The following is a 16,667-nucleotide window of genomic DNA, read 5'->3' on the forward strand; positions in this document are numbered from 1 at the left end:
GTCAGTCAGTCAGTGAGTCAGTGAGTCAGTCAGTCAGTCAGTGAGTCAGTCAGTCAGTCAGTGAGTCAGTCAGTCAGTCAGTGAGTCAGTGAATCAGCCAGTCAGTGAGTCAGTCAGTGAGTCAGTCAGTGAGTCAGTGAGTCAGTGAGTCAGTCAGTCAGTGAGTCAGTGAGTCAGACAGTCAGTGAGTCAGACAGTCAGTGAGTCAGACAGTCAGTGAGTCAGACAGTCAGTGAGTCAGACAGTCAGTGAGTCAGACAGTCAGTGAGTCAGACAGTCAGTGAGTCAGACAGTCAGTGAGTCAGACAGTCAGTGAGTCAGACAGTCAGTGAGTCAGACAGTCAGTGAGTCAGTGAGTCAGTGGGTCAGTCAGTGAGTCAGTCAGTGAATCAGTCAGCCAGTCAGTGAGTCAGCCAGTCAGCCAGTCAGTGAGTCAGTGAGTCAGTGAGTCAGTCAGTGAATCAGTCAGTGAATCAGTCAGCCAGTCAGTGAGTCAGTGAGTCAGTGAGTCAGTGAGTCAGACAGTCAGACAGTCAGTGAGTCAGACAGTCAGTGAGTCAGACAGTCAGTGAGTCAGACAGTCAGTGAGTCAGACAGTCAGTGAGTCAGTCAGACAGTCAGTGAGTCAGTGAGTCAGTGGGTCAGTCAGTGAGTCAGTCAGTGAATCAGTCAGCCAGTCAGTGAGTCAGCCAGTCAGCCAGTCAGCGAGTCAGTGAGTCAGTGAGTCAGTCAGTGAGTCAGTCAGTGAGTCAGTCAGTGAGTCAGTCAGTGAGTCAGTCAGTGAGTCAGTCAGTGAGTCAGTGAGTCAGACAGTCAGTGAGTCAGACAGTCAGTGAGTCAGACAGTCAGTGAGTCAGACAGTCAGTGAGTCAGACAGTCAGTGAGTCAGACAGTCAGTGAGTCAGACAGTCAGTGAGTCAGACAGTCAGTGAGTCAGACAGTCAGTGAGTCAGACAGTCAGTGAGTCAGACAGTCAGTGAGTCAGTCAGTCAGTGAGTCAGACAGTCAGTGAGTCAGACAGTCAGTGAGTCAGACAGTCAGACAGTCAGTGAGTCAGTGAGTCAGTCAGTGAGTCAGTCAGTGAGTCAGTCAGTGAGTCAGTCAGTGAGTCAGTCAGTGAGTCAGTCAGTGAGTCAGTCAGTGAGTCAGTCAGTGAGTCAGTCAGTGAGTCAGTGAGTCAGTCAGTCAGTGAGTCAGTCAGTCAGTGAGTCAGTGAGTCAGTCAGTCAGTGAGTCAGTCAGTCAGTGAGTCAGTCAGTCAGTGAATCAGTCAGTCAGTGAATCAGTCAGTCAGTGAATCAGTCAGTCAGTGAATCAGTCAGTCAGTGAGTCAGTCAGTCAGTGAGTCAGTCAGTCAGTGAGTCAGTCAGTCAGTGAGTCAGTCAGTCAGTGAGTAAGTCAGTCAGTGAGTCAGTCAGTCAGTGAGTCAGTCAGTCAGTGAGTCAGTCAGTCAGTGAGTCAGTCAGTCAGTGAGTCAGTGAGTCAGTCAGTGAGTCAGTGAGTCAGTGAGTCAGTCAGTCAGTGAGTCAGTCAGTCAGTCAGTCAGTGAGTCAGCCAGTCAGTGAGTCAGCCAGTCAGTGAGTCAGTCAGTGAGTCAGTGAGTCAGTCAGTGAGTCAGTGAGTCAGTCAGTGAGTCAGTCAGTCAGTGAGTCAGTCAGTGAGTCAGTCAGTGAGTCAGTCAGTGAGTCAGTCAGTGAGTCAGTCAGTGAGTCAGTCAGTGAGTCAGTCAGTGAGTCAGTCAGTGAGTCAGTGAGTCAGTGAGTCAGTCAGTGAGTCAGTGAGTCAGTGAGTCAGTGAGTCAGTGAGTCAGTGAGTCAGTGAGTCAGACAGTCAGTGAGTCAGACAGTCAGTGAGTCAGACAGTCAGTGAGTCAGACAGTCAGTGAGTCAGACAGTCAGTGAGTCAGACAGTCAGTGAGTCAGACAGTCAGTGAGTCAGACAGTCAGTGAGTCAGACAGTCAGTGAGTCAGACAGTCAGTGAGTCAGACAGTCAGTGAGTCAGACAGTCAGTGAGTCAGTGAGTCAGACAGTCAGTGAGTCAGACAGTCAGTCAGTCAGTCAGTCAGTCAGTCAGTCAGTGAGTGAGTCAGTGAGTGAGTCAGTGAGTCAGCCAGTGAGTCAGTGAGTCAGTGAGTCAGTCAGTGAGTCAGTCAGTCAGTGAATGAGTCAGTCAGCGAGTGAATCAGTCAGTCAGTGAGTGAGTCAGTCAGTCAGTGAATCAGCCAGTCAGTGAGTCAGTCAGTGAATCAGCCAGTCAGTCAGTCAGTCAGTCAGTCAGTCAGTCAGTGAGTCAGACAGTCAGTGAGTCAGACAGTCAGTGAGTCAGACAGTCAGTGAGTCAGACAGTCAGTGAGTCAGACAGTCAGTGAGTCAGACAGTCAGTGAGTCAGACAGTCAGTGAGTCAGACAGTCAGTGAGTCAGACAGTCAGTGAGTCAGACAGTCAGTGAGTCAGACAGTCAGTGAGTCAGACAGTCAGTGAGTCAGACAGTCAGTGAGTCAGTCAGTCAGTGAGTCAGTGAGTGAGTCAGTCAGTCAGTGAGTCAGTGAGTCAGTCAGTCAGTCAGTGAGTCAGAGAATCAGCCAGTCAGTGAGTCAGTCAGTGAGTCAGTCAGTGAGTCAGTGAGTCAGTGAGTCAGTGAGTCAGTGAGTCAGACAGTCAGTGAGTCAGACAGTCAGTGAGTCAGACAGTCAGTGAGTCAGTGAGTCAGACAGTCAGTGAGTCAGTCAGTCAGTGAGTCAGTGAGTGAGTCAGTCAGTCAGTGAGTCAGTGAGTCAGTCAGTCAGTCAGTGAGTCAGAGAATCAGCCAGTCAGTGAGTCAGTCAGTGAGTCAGTCAGTGAGTCAGTGAGTCAGTGAGTCAGTGAGTCAGTGAGTCAGACAGTCAGTGAGTCAGACAGTCAGTGAGTCAGACAGTCAGTGAGTCAGACAGTCAGTGAGTCAGACAGTCAGTGAGTCAGTCAGACAGTCAGTGAGTCAGTGGGTCAGTCAGTGAGTCAGTCAGTGAATCAGTCAGCCAGTCAGTGAGTCAGCCAGTCAGTCAGTCAGTCAGTCAGTGAGTCAGTGAGTCAGTGAGTCAGTGAGTCAGTGAGTCAGTGAGTCAGTCAGTGAGTCAGTCAGTGAGTCAGTCAGTGAGTCAGTCAGTGAGTCAGTGAGTCAGTGAGTCAGTGAGTCAGACAGTCAGTGAGTCAGACAGTCAGTGAGTCAGACAGTCAGTGAGTCAGACAGTCAGTGAGTCAGACAGTCAGTGAGTCAGTCAGACAGTCAGTGAGTCAGTGGGTCAGTCAGTGAGTCAGTCAGTGAATCAGTCAGCCAGTCAGTGAGTCAGCCAGTCAGTCAGTCAGTGAGTCAGTGAGTCAGTGAGTCAGTGAGTCAGTCAGTGAGTCAGTGAGTCAGTCAGTGAGTCAGTCAGTGAGTCAGTCAGTGAGTCAGTCAGTCAGTGAGTCAGTCAGTGAGTCAGTGAGTCAGTGAGTCAGACAGTCAGTGAGTCAGACAGTCAGTGAGTCAGACAGTCAGTGAGTCAGACAGTCAGTGAGTCAGACAGTCAGTGAGTCAGACAGTCAGTGAGTCAGACAGTCAGTGAGTCAGACAGTCAGTGAGTCAGACAGTCAGTGAGTCAGACAGTCAGTGAGTCAGACAGTCAGTGAGTCAGACAGTCAGTGAGTCAGTGAGTCAGACAGTCAGTGAGTCAGACAGTCAGTCAGTCAGTCAGTCAGTCAGTCAGTCAGTGAGTCAGTCAGTGAGTCAGTCAGTGAGTCAGTCAGTCAGTGAGTGAGTCAGTGAGTCAGCCAGTGAGTCAGTCAGTCAGTCAGTGAGTCAGTCAGTCAGTCAGTGAGTCAGTCAGTCAGTGAGTCAGTCAGTCAGCGAGTGAGTCAGTCAGCGAGTGAGTCAGTCAGTCAGTGAGTGAGTCAGTGAGTCAGTGAGTCAGTCAGTCAGTGAATCAGCCAGTCAGTGAGTCAGTCAGTGAATCAGCCAGTCAGTCAGTGAGTCAGACAGTCAGTGAGTCAGACAGTCAGTGAGTCAGACAGTCAGTGAGTCAGACAGTCAGTGAGTCAGACAGTCAGTGAGTCAGACAGTCAGTGAGTCAGTCAGTCAGTGAGTCAGTGAGTGAGTCAGTGAGTCAGTCAGTCAGTCAGTGAGTCAGTGAATCAGCCAGTCAGTGAGCCAGTCAGTGAGTCAGTCAGTGAGTCAGACAGTGAGTCAGACAGTCAGTGAGTCAGACAGTCAGTGAGTCAGACAGTCAGTGAGTCAGACAGTCAGTGAGTCAGACAGTCAGTGAGTCAGACAGTCAGTGAGTCAGACAGTCAGTGAGTCAGACAGTCAGTGAGTCAGACAGTCAGTCAGTGAGTCAGTGGGTCAGTCAGTGAGTCAGTCAGTGAATCAGTCAGCCAGTCAGTGAGTCAGCCAGTCAGTGAGTCAGCCAGTCAGTGAGTCAGCCAGTCAGTGAGTCAGCCAGTCAGCGAGTCAGCCAGTCAGCGAGTCAGCCAGTCAGCCAGTCAGCGAGTCAGCCAGTCAGCCAGTCAGCGAGTCAGCGAGTCAGCCAGTCAGTGAGTCAGCCTGTCAGTGAGTCAGCCAGTCAGTCAGTCAGTCAGTCAGTCAGTCAGTCAGTCAGTCAGTGAGTCAGTGAGTCAGTGAGTCAGTCAGTGAGTCAGTCAGTGAGTCAGTCAGTCAGTGAATCAGTCAGTCAGTGAGTCAGTCAGTCAGTCAGTCAGCGAGTCAGTGAGTCAGTCAGTCAGTGAGTCAGCCAGTCAGTGAGTCAGTCAGCCAGTCAGTCAGTCAGTCAGCGAGTCAGTCAGTCAGTGAGTCAGTCAGTGAGTCAGTCAGTGAGTCAGCCAGTCAGTGAGTCAGTCAGCCAGTCAGCCAGTCAGCGAGTCAGTCAGCCAGTCAGCGAGTCAGTCAGCCAGTCAGTGAGTCAGTCAGTCAGTCAGTCAGTGAGTCAGTCAGTCAGTGAGTCAGTCAGTCAGTGAGTCAGTCAGTCAGTGAGTCAGTCAGTCAGTGAGTCAGTCAGTGAGTCAGTCAGTGAGTCAGTCAGTGAGTCAGTCAGTGAGTCAGTGAGTCAGTCAGTGAGTCAGTCAGTGAGTCAGTCAGTGAGTCAGTGAGTCAGTCAGTGAGTCAGTGAGTCAGTCAGTGAGTCAGTCAGTGAGTCAGTCAGTGAGTCAGTCAGTGAGTCAGTCAGTGAGTCAGTCAGTGAGTCAGCCAGTGAGTCAGCCAGTCAGTGAGTCAGTGAGTCAGTGAGTCAGTCAGTGAGTCAGTCAGTGAGTCAGTGAGTCAGTCAGTGAGTCAGTCAGTGAGTCAGTCAGTCAGTGAGTCAGACAGTCAGTGAGTCAGACAGTCAGTGAGTCAGACAGTCAGTGAGTCAGACAGTCAGTGAGTCAGACAGTCAGTGAGTCAGACAGTCAGTGAGTCTGTGAGTCAGTCAGTCAGTCAGTCAGTCAGTGAGTCAGTCAGTCAGTGAGTCAGTCAGTGAGTCAGTCAGTGAGTCAGTCAGTGAGTCAGTCAGTGAGTCAGTCAGTGAGTCAGTGAATCAGTCAGTCAGTGAGTCAGACAGTCAGTGAGTCAGACAGTCAGTGAGTCAGACAGTCAGTGAGTCAGACAGTCAGTGAGTCAGACAGTCAGTGAGTCTGTGAGTCAGTCAGTCAGTCAGTCAGTGAGTCAGTGAGTCAGTGAGTCAGTCAGTGAGTCAGTCAGTGAGTCAGTCAGTGAGTCAGTCAGTGAGTCAGTCAGTGAGTCAGTGAATCAGTCAGTCAGTGAGTCAGTCAGTCAGCCAGTCAGCCAGTCAGTCAGCGAGTCAGTCAGTCAGTGAGTCAGCCAGTCAGCCAGTCAGTCAGTCAGTCAGTCAGTGAGTCAGTCAGTGAGTCAGTGAGTCAGTGAGTCAGTGAGTCAGTCAGTCAGTCAGTCAGTGAGTCAGTCAGTGAGTCAGCCAGTCAGTCAGTCAGTCAGCGAGTCAGTCAGTCAGTGAGTCAGTCAGTGAGTCAGCCAGCCAGTCAGCCAGTCAGCGAGTCAGCCAGTCAGCGAGTCAGTCAGTGAGTCAGTCAGTGAGTCAGTGGGTCAGTCAGTCAGTCAGTCAGTGAGTCAGTCAGTGAGTCAGTCAGTGAGTCAGTCAGTGAGTCAGTCAGTCAGTCAGTGAGTCAGTCAGTCAGTCAGTGAGTCAGTCAGTGAGTCAGTGAGTCAGTGAGTCAGTGAGTCAGTCAGTCAGTCAGTGAGTCAGTCAGTGAATCAGTCAGTCAGTCAGTGAGTCAGTCAGTGAGTCAGTCAGTCAGTGAGTCATACAGTCAGTCAGTGAGTCAGTCAGTGAGTCAGTCAGTGAGTCAGTCAGTGAGTCAGTCAGTGAGTCAGTCAGTGAGTCAGTGAGTCAGTCAGTGAGTCAGTGAGTCAGTGAGTCAGTCAGTGAGTCAGTCAGTGAGTCAGTGAGTCAGTCAGTGAGTCAGTGAGTCAGTCAGTGAGTCAGTGAGTCAGTCAGTGAGTCAGTGAGTCAGTCAGTCAGTCAGTCAGTGAGTCAGTCAGTGAGTCAGTCAGGGCTTTCGTCTTTATATGTATAGATGTCCAACCTCTAGGAATGTAGGAACAGGACCCCGACTTCTGACCCGCCTGGTAACATGGCCGTCACCCTGCGGACCACCACTATATGGAAAAAAGGCCCCCGACCTGCTTGGTAACATGGCCGTCACCTCCAGGCTGTCTCTCCTATGAGGGTTACACTGGCAGCGGGGCTCGGCTCCTGGGTGGGTCGGGGCCCCATTCTCTATGTAGGGGGGGCCACGTAGTTACCAGACATTGATAGGCGGAGCCCAGAAATATCTCCCTGTATCACCACAAATCCCAGCAGAACCCCCAAACACAGCGTACCGTACTGCTGTAATATATATATATCCTCTGATACCGGCTGATAACAGAGAACAACTCCAGATGTCAGCGTACCGTACTGCTGTAATGTATATATATATCCTCTGATAACGGCTGATAACAGAGAACAACTCCAGATGTCAGCATACCGTACTGCTGTAATGTATATATATATATATCCTCTGATAACGGCTGATAACAGAGAACAACTCCAGATGTCAGCGTACCGTACTGCTGTAATATCCTCTGATACCGGCTGATAACAGAGAACTCCTGATGTCAGCGTACCGTTACTGCTGTAATGTATATATATCCTCTGATATCGGCTGATAACAGAGAGAACAACCCCCGCTGTCAGCTTACCGTGATGCAATATATAAATAGCCTCTGATACCGGCTGATAACAGGGAGAACAGCATACGGGACTGCTTTTGCATATAAGACCTGAAGGACCTGTGATGACGTCCAGGTCATGTGATCGGAGGGCGGCACTCAGAAGTAGATATTGCTCGGATTTTAGATCATGTGACGAGTCTGCTTCGTCGCTGCGCTCCGCCTACTCGCTAGGCCGTCTTCACTTCTATCAGCCCCAAAGAAGATAACTAAGCCCCGCCCTCCCATGTGACTTCCAAAGTCCATCCATCTGCGGCAAATCCACTTTCAGGATTGCGGCTCCGCCCTCTGACCGAGGGGCTATGACGTCATTACAGGTCCTTTCTCTCTTGGAGTGTATGCAACGCTGAAGCTGTTTTCTCTGTTATCAGCCAGTATCAGAGGATATATATCTATATAAACACACACACACAACGGTACGGTAAGCTGACATCAGGGGTTTTTCTCTCTGTTATCAGCCGGTATCAGACGATATATACATACTAGCTGATATACCCGGCTTCGCCCGAGTTAATTTGGTACTGGTGTTTATCTGCTGTTCACACGGAAAATCTTATGAAGTCGTGGTTACTTTAGAGATACTGAGGAAAAACATATGTTCACCATTTTGCATAGTTCTCTGCGTTACCCAGGAAACACCACGTGGAGGTAACCATGCGACGTTTCCTTTATATAAAATTACATCAGGAAGTGAGAGAATTAGATTCCGCACATAAAATTTGGACGCTAATTCTTTGGCGCTTAAAATTGAATAATGGAGTTGGGACCCATTAACTTTTCCTATTTATGACATAATCAATGCCCGTGCCAAATTTCACGTTTCTATGACATTGGGAAGTGAGAGATTTAGATTATGTACGTAAAATTTCGACGCCAATTCTTTTGCGCTAGAATTGAATAATCGAGTTGGGACCCAATTACTTTTCCTATTCTGGAGATAATCTATGCTTGTGCCAAATTTCATGTTTCTACGACATCGGAAAGTCAGTCAGTGAGTGAGTGAGTGAGTGAGTCAGCCAGCCAGTCAGTCAGTCAGTGACTGAGTGAGTGAGTCAGTCAGTGAGTGAGTCAGCCAGCCAGTCAGTCAGTCAGTCAGTCAGTGAGGGCTTTCGTCTTTATATATATATATTAGCTGATATACCCGGCTTCGCCCGAGTTAATTTGGTACTGGTGTTTATCTGGTGTTCACACACAAAATCTTATGAAGTCGTGGTTACTTTAGAGATACATTTTGCATAGTTCTCTGCGTTACCCAGGAAACACCACGTGGAGGTAACCATGCGACGTTTCCTTTATATAAAATGACATCAGGAAGTGAGAGAATTAGATTCCGTACATAAAATTTGGACGCTAATTCTTTTGCGCATAGAATTGAATAATGGAGTTGGGACCCAATTACTTTTCCTATTCTGGAGATAATCTATGCTTGTGCCAAATTTCATGTTTCTACGACATCGGAAAGTGAGTGAGTGAGTGAGTGAGTGAGTCAGCCAGCCAGTCAGTCAGTCAGTCAGTGACTGAGTGAGTGAGTCAGTCAGTGAGTGAGTCAGCCAGCCAGTCAGTCAGTCAGTCAGTGACTGAGTGAGTGAGTCAGCCAGCCAGCCAGTCAGTCAGTGAGGGCTTTCGTCTTTATATATATATACTAGCTGATATACCCGGCTTCGCCCGAGTTAATTTGGTACTGGTGTTTATCTGGTGTTCACACGGAAAATCTTATGAAGTCGTGGTTACTTTAGAGATACATTTTGCATAGTTCTCTGCGTTACCCAGGAAACACCACGTGGAGGTAACCATGCGACGTTTCCTTTATATAAAATGACATCAGGAAGTGAGAGAATTAGATTCCGTACATAAAATTTGGACGCTAATTCTTTGGTGCTTAGAATTGAATAATCGAGTTGGGACCCATTAACTTTTGCTATTTATGACACAATCAATGCTTGTGCCAAATTTCATGTTTCTACGACATCAGGAAGTTGGAGAACTTTTGGCGAGTCAGTCAGTGAGTGAGGGCTTTCGTCTTTATATATAACACAGAACGGTCCGGTAATCTGACATCGGGGGTTGTTCTCCCTGTTATCAGCCGGTATCAGAGGCTATTTATATATTGCATTACAGTAATCTGACGTCGGGGGTTGTTCTCTCTGTTATCAGCCAGTATCAGAGGATATATGTTGTGGTTACTACCCTCGGGACCGCTGACCTCTCTTATATGGGCCAGGCGCACACACGTAGAAGCTCCAGAGACGTTGGTTTGTTTATCTCTGGCTCCTGCCAGACTTTATTTTCACAGCATACAACGAAAACCCAGTTCCTATGCACCCCACCTGGGAGCCTGAGGTTAGGGGTGTGGACCCCTTCAGCCCCCCTGAGCTGTCTCTCAGGTGTGAGTCCAGGGTTGTCGTCCCTGTCGGACTCTGGCCCTTGCTAGGCCACCAGACAGCAGCTCTGCTGCACTGATCCTCTCTCCCTCTGATTCTGGCAGGAACTGGCCCTTTTCTAGTTCCTGCTCCACCCCTTTGGGTTAACCCTCGCACCAGAAGTCCTGTCTGCAGCCCTCTACAGGCCCTTCTGTGTACTGCACTACTACAATATATATATATACACACACACAGCAGTACAGTAAGCTTACATCAGGGTTGTTCTCTCTGTTATCAGCCAGTATCATAGGAGATATACAGCAGTATGGTAAGCTGACATTGGCGATTCTTCTCTCTGCTATCAGCCGGTATCAGACGATATATATATATATATATATATATATATATATATATATATATATATATATATATATATAGCAGGTCCTATTATGCACATAGGTGGTGGTTCGAGGGGTGGCACCATGTTACCAGGCAGGTCAGAGGTCGGGGTCCCTGTTCCCCACATAGTGGTGGTCTGAGGGGTGGTGGCCATGTTACCAGGCAGGTCAGAGGTCGGGGTCCCTGTTCCCCACATAGTGGTGGCGGCCATGTTACCAGGCAGGTCAGAGGTCGGGGTCCCTGTTCCCCACATAGTGGTGGTTCGAGGGGTGGCACCATGTTACCAGGCAGGTCAGAGGTCGGGGGTCCTAGTGTAGTGTCCCAGAGTTGGGCACTACATAAGTAATGTGGTCACTTGTATTTGTATATGTACTTTACAAATGTGGATTGCATGGTTGTCAGTCACTGCCTGCTCTGCCTAACAACCTGCAGCTGAGTAACATCTAGCAACTGCTCAGTGATTGGTGGACAGATCAGTCTGGATTGTGACTGACTGACTCACTCACTCACTCACTGACTAACTCACTCACTCACTCACTTACTGACTCACTCACTCACTGACTCACTGACTAACTCACTCACTCACTCACTTACTGACTCACTGACTGACTCACTCACTCACTGACTTACTGACTGACTGATTCACTGACTCACTCAGTGACTGACTGACTGATTTACTGACTGACTCACTGATTGACTGATTCACTGACTGACTGACTCACTCACTGACTCACTGACTGATTTACTGACTGACTCACTCACTCACTCACTCACTGACTCACTCACTCACTGACTCACTGATTGACTGATTCACTGACTGACTGACTCACTCACTGACTCACTGACTGATTTACTGAGTGACTCACTGACTGACTGACTCACTCACTCACTCATTGACTCACTGACTGACTCACTCACTCACTGACTGACTCACTTACTGTTTCACTGACTCACTCACTGACTGACTGACTCACTGACTGATTCACTGACTCACTGACTGACTCACTCACTAGCTCACTGACTGACTCACTCATTGACTGACTCACTCACTCATTGACTGACTCACTGACTGACTCACTTACTTACTGACTGACTGACTCGCTGACTGACTGACCGACCCACTCACTGACTCGCTCACTGAGTGACTGACTGACTGACTCACTGACTCGCCACTAATTCTCTCACTTCTCGATGTCGTAGAAACATGAAATTTGGCACGAGCATTGATTATGTCATAAATAGGAAAAGCTAATGGGTCCCAACTAGATTATTCAATTCTATGTGCAAATGAATTAGCGTCCAAATTTTACGTGCGGAATGTAATTCTCTTACTTCCCGATGTCATCTATATATATATATAAAATTGAATGTGTGTCTGCGTGTCTGCCTGTCTGTTTGTCCTTTATGCGCTACTACACCATTCATCCGATCGCCATGAAACTTTGGGAAGTTGTTGAGTACATTCCTGGGAAGATTATAGGCATAGTACATTTATGCTACGATAAATGGCGCGCGTGCGTGCGTCGTCGACAGTTACGACCCCCCACGTAGATCGTTCGATTTCCATCATTGCAACTAATTCTCTCACTTCCCGATGTTGTAGAAACATGAAATTTGGCACAAGCATTGATTATGTCATAAATAGGAAAAGCTAATGGGTCCCAACTCGAATATTCATATCTATGCGCCAAAGAATTAGCGTCCAAATTGTACGTACGGAATGTAATTTTCTCACATAGAAACTTGAAATTTGGCACGGGCATTGAATATGCCATAAATAGGAAGTTAATGGGTACCAACTCGATTATTCAATTCTAAGCGCAAAGCAATTAGCGTCCAAATTTTACGTACGGAATCTAATTCTCTCACTTCCTGATATATATAAATGAATGTCTGTCTGTCTGTCTGTTTGTCCTTTATACATTACTACACCATTCACCCAATCGCCATGAGACTTTGGGAAGTTGCTGAGTACACTCCTGGGAAGATTACTGGCATAGTACAACTATCCTACGATAGGTGGCGCCGTGCGAGCGTCGTCGACAGTTATGCCCCCCAGACAAAGATCGTTTGATTTCCATCTCAAGCACGAAAGCAAAAGGCATTACGAGCAACGGGAGGCGTGTTCAACTACAAGATGATGCATCCGCCGAACGTATCACAAGACAATTCCTGGATATTGAGAATGCTGAGGTAACATGAAAGCTGTGCTGTGATTGGTTGTTATATATTATACTGCTGAGGTAACATGAAAGCTGCACTGTGATTGGTTGCAATTTCTTATACTGCTGAGGTAAAATGAAAGCTGTGCTGTAATTGGTGGCTATTTCTTATACTACTGAGGTTGCATGAAAGCTGTGCTGCGATTCGTTGCTATATATTATACCACTGAGGTAACATGAAAGCTGCGCTGTGATTGGTTGTTATATATTATACCACTGAGGTAACATGAAAGCTGCGCTGTGATTGGTTGCTATTTTTTATATTGCTGAGGCAGAATAAAAGTTGCGCTGTGATTGGTTGTTATTTCTCTTACTGCTGGGGTAACATGAAAGCTGCGCTGTGATTGGTTGTTATATATTATACTGCTAAGGTAACATGAAAGCTGCGCTGTGATTGGTTGTTATTAGAGATGAGCGAACGTGTCCGTAACGGACACATCCGCACCCGGACACCGGCTTTAGCGAACACTGGAGTGTTCGCGCGTAAGTGTCCGGGTGCCGCCGGGGGGCGGGGAGATGCGCGGCGGCGCGGGCGGCAGTAGCGGGGAACAGGGGGGAGCCCTCTCTCTCTCCCTCTCCCCCCCGCTCCCCGCCGCACCCCCCCGCGCTGCCACGGCGGCCCCCGAACTTTTTCGCCCGAACACCGAGGTGTTCGCAAAGTTCGGTGTTCGGGCGAAAAAGGGGCGGGGCCGAACGTGTTCGCTCATCTCTAGTTGTTATATATTATACTGCTAAGGTAACATGAAAGCTGCGCTGTGATTGGTTGTTATATATTATACTGAGGTAACATGAAAGCTGCGCTGTGATTGGTTGTTATATATTATACTGCTGAGGTAACATGAAAGCTGCGCTGTGATTGGTTGTTATATATTATACTGCTAAGGTAACATGAAAGCTGTGCTGTGATTGGTTGTTATATATTATACTGCTGAGGTAACATGAAAGCTGCGCTGTGATTGGTTGTTATATATTATACTGAGGTAACATGAAAGCTGTGCTGTGATTGGTTGTTATATATTATACTGAGGTAACATGAAAGCTGTGCTGTGATTGGTTGTTATATATTATACTGAGGAAACATGAAAGCTGCGCTGTGATTGGTTGTTATATGTTATACTGAGGTAACATGAAAGCTGCGCTGTGATTGGTTGTTATATATTATACTGCTGAGGTAACATGAAAGCTGCGCTGTGATTGGTTGTTATATATTATACTGCTGAGGTAACATGAAAGCTGCGCTGTGATTGGTTGTTATATATTATACTGCTGAGGTAACATGAAAGCTGCGCTGTGATTGGTTGTTATATATTATACTGCTGAGGTAACATGAAAGCTGCGCTGTGATTGGTTGTTATATATTATACCACTGAGGTAACATGAAAGCTGCGCTGTGATTTGTTGTTATATATTATACTGAGGTAACATGAAAGCTGCGCTGTGATTGGTTGTTATATATTATACTGAGGTAACATGAAAGCTGTGCTGTGATTGGTTGTTATATATTATACTGAGGTAACATGAAAGCTGCGCTGTGATTGGTTGTTATATATTATACTGCTGAGGTAACATGAAAGCTGCGCTGTGATTGGTTGCTATTTTTTATATTGCTGAGGCAGAATAAAAGTTGCGCTGTGATTGGTTGTTATTTCTCTTACTGCTGGGGTAACATGAAAGCTGCGCTGTGATTGGTTGTTATATATTATACTGCTAAGGTAACATGAAAGCTGCGCTGTGATTGGTTGTTATCTAGATATATAAAAACGAATGAATATATGTCTATCTGTCTTCGCAGCAACGCGCGACGGGTCAGCTAGTTTTATATAAAGGAAACGTCGCATGGTTACCTCCACGTGGTATTTCCTGGGTAACGTGGTATTTCCGCACGCCTACCAAGCTATTTCCCCACAATGCGTAATCTAATTCTCTCACTTCCTGATGTCATAAAAACTTGAAATTTGGCACGGGCATTGATTATGTGATAAATAGGAAAAGCTAATGGGTCCCAACTCGATTATTTAATTCTAAGCGCCAAAGAATTAGCGTCCAAATTCTGTGTACAAAATCTAATTCTCTCACTTCCCGATGTCATCTATATATATAAAATTGAATGTATGCGTGTGTGGCTGTCTGTCTGTCTGTTTGTCTGTTTGTCCTTTATGCGCTACTGCACCATTCATCCGATCGCCATGAAACTTTGGGAAGTTGTTGAGTACACTCCTGGGAAGATTACTGGCATAGTACAACTATCCTATGATAAATGGCGCGCGTGCGAGCGTCGTTGACAGTTACGCCCCCCCCTCCCCCCACGTAGATCGTTCGATTTCCATCATTTTCACTAATTTTCTTACTTCTCGATGTCGTAGAAACTTGAAATTTGGCACGGGCGTTGATTATGTCATAAATAGGAAAAGCTAATGGGTCCCAACTAGATTATTCAATTCTAAGTGCAAAAGAATTAGCGTCCAAATTTTACGTGCGGAATGTAATTCTCTTACTTCCCGATGTCATCTATATATATATAAAATTGAATGTATGCGTGTATGTCTGTCTTTCTGTCTGTCCGTTATGCATTACTACACCATTCATCCAATTGCCATGAGACTTTGGGAAGTTGTTGAGTACACTCCTGGGAAGATTACTGGCATAGTACATCTATCCTACGATAGGTGGCGCCGTGCGAGCGTCGTCGACAGTTATGCCCCCCAGACAAAGATTGTTTGATTTCCATCTCAAGCACGAAAGCAAAAGGCATTACGAGCAACGGGAGGCGTGTTCAACTACAAGATGATACATCCGCCGAACGTATCACTAAACCATTGCTGGATATTGAGAATGCTGAGGTAACATGAAAGCTGTGCTGTGATTGGTTGTTATATATTATACTGCTGAGGTAACATGAAAGCTGCACTGTGATTGGTTGTTATATATTATACTGAGGTAACATGAAAGCTGTGCTGTGATTGGTTGTTATATATTATACTGCTGAGGTAACATGAAAGCTGCGCTGTGATTGGTTGTTATATATTATACTGAGGTAACATGAAAGCTGCGCTCTGATTGCTTGTTATATATTATACTGCTGAAGTAACATGAAAGCTGCGCTGTGATTGGTTGTTATATATTATACTGAGGTAACATGAAAGCTGTGCTGTGATTGGTTGTTATATATTATACTGCTGAGGTAACATGAAAGCTGCGCTGTGATTGGTTGTTATATATTATACTGAGGTAACATGAAAGCTGTGCTGTGATTGGTTGTTATATATTATACTGCTGAGGTAACATGAAAGCTGTGCTGTGATTGGTTGTTATATATTATACTGAGGTAACATGAAAGCTGCGCTGTGATTGGTTGTTATATATTATACTGAGGTAACATGAAAGCTGCGCTGTGATTGGTTGTTATATATTATACTGAGGTAACATGAAAGCTGCGCTGTGATTGGTTGTTATATATTATACTGAGGTAACATGAAAGCTGCGCTGTGATTGCTTGTTATATATTATACTGCTGAAGTAACATGAAAGCTGCGCTGTGATTGGTTGTTATATATATTACCACTGAGGTAACATGAAAGCTGCTCTGTGATTGGTTGTTAGATAATATACTGAGGTAACATGAAAGCTGTGCTGTGATTGGTTGTTATATATTATACTGAGGTAACATGAAAGCTGCGCTGTGATTGGTTGTCATATATTATACTGAGGTAACATGAAAGCTGCGCTGTGATTGGTTGTCATATATTATACTGCTGAGGTAACATGAAAGCTGCGCTGTGATTGGTTGTTATATATTATACTGAGGTAACATGAAAGCTGCGCTGTGATTGGTTGTTATATATTATACTGCTGAGGTAACATGAAAGCTGTGCTGTGATTGGTTGTTATATATTATACTGAGGTAACATGAAAGCTGCGCTGTGATTGGTTGTTATATATTATACTGAGGTAACATGAAAGCTGTGCTGTGATTGGTTGTTATATATTATACTGCTGAGGTAACATGAAAGCTGCGCTGTGATTGGTTGTTATATATTATACTGAGGTAACATGAAAGCTGTGCTGTGATTGGTTTTTATATATTATACTGAGGGAACATGAAAGCTGCGCTGTGATTGGTTGTTATATATTATACTGCTGAGGTAACATGAAAGCTGCGCTGTGATTGATTGTTATATATTATACTGAGGTAACATGAAAGCTGCGCTGTGATTGGTTGTTATATATTATACTGCTGGGGTAGCATGAAAGCTGCGCTGTGATTGGTTGTTATATATTATACTGAGGTAACATGAAAGCTGTGCTGTGATTGGTTGTTATATTTTATACTGCTGAGGTAACATAAAAGCTGTGCGGTGATTGGTTGTTATATATTATACTGCGGAGGTAACATGAAAGCTGTGCTGTGATTGGTTGTTATATATTATACTGAGGTAGCATGAAAGCTGCGCTG

At 46.1% G+C, this 16,667-nt stretch overlaps 2 protein-coding genes across 2 annotated transcripts in view; one reads left to right on the top strand and one right to left on the bottom strand.

Annotated features, from left to right (window-relative positions):
* Positions 1-7,283, bottom strand: part of LOC136592274 (zinc finger protein 665-like) — a 77,919-nt gene extending 70,636 nt beyond the window's left edge. Inside the window, exon 1 of the mRNA XM_066588587.1 lies at positions 7,204-7,283. The gene's annotated coding sequence lies outside the window, so the exon portion shown is untranslated. The remainder of the gene's footprint in view (positions 1-7,203) is intronic.
* Positions 7,284-7,563: 280 nt separating this feature from the next.
* LOC136592300 (zinc finger protein 271-like) overlaps positions 7,564-16,667 on the top strand; it is a 53,166-nt gene continuing 44,062 nt past the window's right edge. Inside the window, exon 1 of the mRNA XM_066588589.1 lies at positions 7,564-7,649. The gene's annotated coding sequence lies outside the window, so the exon portion shown is untranslated. The remainder of the gene's footprint in view (positions 7,650-16,667) is intronic.

The sequence above is a fragment of the Eleutherodactylus coqui genome, chromosome 1, assembly GCF_035609145.1.
Source record: "Eleutherodactylus coqui strain aEleCoq1 chromosome 1, aEleCoq1.hap1, whole genome shotgun sequence".
NCBI lineage: Eukaryota > Metazoa > Chordata > Amphibia > Anura > Eleutherodactylidae > Eleutherodactylus > Eleutherodactylus coqui.